The sequence below is a fragment of the Sceloporus undulatus genome, chromosome 5 (assembly GCF_019175285.1).
Source record: "Sceloporus undulatus isolate JIND9_A2432 ecotype Alabama chromosome 5, SceUnd_v1.1, whole genome shotgun sequence".
Classification (NCBI taxonomy): domain Eukaryota; kingdom Metazoa; phylum Chordata; class Lepidosauria; order Squamata; family Phrynosomatidae; genus Sceloporus; species Sceloporus undulatus.
In genome coordinates, this window is record NC_056526.1 from 2,236,806 (window position 1) to 2,239,313 (window position 2,508).

Here is a 2,508-nt window from a genome sequence, read left to right on the forward strand (position 1 = left end):
TGCCAACCTTGAGAGCTTCAAGAAAGTTGTCAAGACGGATCTCTTCTGGCAGGCCTTCCCGGAATAGAACCCAGCCACTTAACGCTCCCTCCACGGACATATATAAGCGAAGACTCTGCCCATCATTATTTTATTATTGTATTATTGTTTTTAGATTTTATCGTTTGTAATTATAATAGGTAAAATTGTTTGTTAGTTTTTTGTGGGGTTTTCGGACTATGTGGCCATGTTCCAGCAAAGTTTCTTCCTGATGTTTCGCCAGCATCTGTGGCACGTTCTGCCACTGCTGATTTTTCTGGCTGGTCCAGTCTGCAGTGCCTAACCATCCTGGGCATAAAATACTGTTTGAAAACACCGAAGTTCTGGAATGTGCCAACCACTGCCATGTCAGGATGCACAGGGAAGCCACTGAAATCCAAAAACACCTGGACAATTTCAACCGGAAAGAAGAAACCAAGACTGAGCTTCTTGTTTTCCCTCCTAAGCCCACCCTTCACTATTCCTTTTCTGTTTCCGTCAATAACATCTCGATCCAGCCTGTCCAGGAAGCCCGCAGTCTCAGTTTCATCTTTGACTCCTCTTTGTCATTTATCCCTCAGATCCAGACTACAGCCAAAGTCTGCAGATTTTTCCTCTATAATATCGCCAAAATCCGTCCATATCTCTCAGCTTCTACTGCAAAAACACTGGTCCATGCCCTAGTGGTCTCACAACTAGACTACTGTAACCTCCTCTTGGCAGGGCTTCCCCTCTCTCATCTCCACCCATTAATTTCTGTTCAGCATTCAGCTGCATGCATTATTTCACTCGCTTGCCGTTATGATCATGTCTCCCCTCTGTTGTCCTCCCTTCACTGGCTCCCTTTTCCTTTCCGCATCAGGTACAAACTTTTGCTACTCACCTTTAAAGCCCTGCATGGGCTGGCCCCTCTTTATTTAACCAATCTTCTCTCTCCCTACATCCCTACTTGCACTCTCCGCTCTAGTAGCCAAAATCTCCTCTCCCAACCCAGGATCTTCTCTGCCCCGTCTCGGATCCGTCCCTTCTCTCTGGCTGCCCCCCATTCCTGGAACCTTCTTCCTCTGCATTCACGGCTCATCACTTCCTTAACCAGCTTTAAGACAGAGCTGAAAACCATATTGTTTAGGGAAGCGTTATCAGGGAATTTGTGATTATTATCTGGCTGTCTGACAATATTTGATGTGATGTGATTTGCTTTATACAGTGGTACCCCGGGATACGAATTACCCAGGTTACGAATTTTTTGGGTTACGAAAAAATCCCATAGGGATTTATTGTTTCGGCTTACGAAGGTTTTTTTGGGTTACGAAAAAACCTCGGCGCTATTTTCCGCCACCGGAGGGCAGCAGAGAGCTATTTTTCCATTAGCGCCTATGGCAATTCGGCTTACGAAGGTTTTTCGGGTTACGAAATTAGCCGCGGAACGAATTAATTTCGTAACCCGAGGTACCACTGTATTTGATGTTTTTAATCTGTTTTTTCTTTTCTATATGGTAATTTTATCTATTCTTCTTTTAATTGTTATTATCTTATTATCTTGGGCAGGCTTTTATTTACTCCTAGTTTTACTGACTTTGTACAGCGCTGTGTATAATTACAGCGCTATAGAAATAAAGTTTAATAATAATAATAATAAACCCTTAAAGTGAACAAAATTTGGCTACCAATCCCGAGGCATAGCAAAATAAGGACTCAGCAAATGCAAATGGGAAACCATTCAGAGTCAGGGGCTTTGCCAGTAGATGATGATCACCAATTAGCAGACATTAATCCTCGTTTGCATTAGCCTCCCAGCCTGAGACCAGCCATCAGCACATAACAAGACACATGCAAATCACTCCTGCATTCCCAGGCTCACACAGTACAGTGGTACCTCGGGATACGAAATACCCAGGTTACGAAATTTTCGGGATACGAAAAAATCCCATAGGAAAACATTGTTCCGGGTTACGAATGTTTTTTCGGGTTACGAAAAAACTTTTGGTGCTTTTTTCTGCTTTTTCGCACGGAATCGCGGCTTTTCCCCATTAGCGCCTATGGCAATTCGGCTTACGAAGGCTTTTCGGGTTACGAACGGTGCCACGGAACGAATTAATTTCGTAACCCGAGGCACCACTGTATATATACCCCCAATTTTCCCAGGCAAAGCATTCTCTGAAGATGACAGCCACAGATACTGGCGAAACGTCAGGAAAAAACTCTGCTAGAACATGGCCACATAGCCCGAAAAACCCACAAAAAACTATGGATGCCAACCATGAAAGCCTTTGACTTTAAATTGTTTAATCCTTTTTTAAGGGGGGAGGTGGAAACTGTATATATTGTTGTATTTTTTAAAGGTTGTACACTGCTTTGATTGTGGTAACAAAAAGGGGGATATAAATAAAAGTTTCATTATTATTACTTATTATTGATTAATTATAGATTAGTCAGGTGTGCAGGACTTTAGAGCTTCTGCATCCTAACATCCTAATACAGATTCAGGCT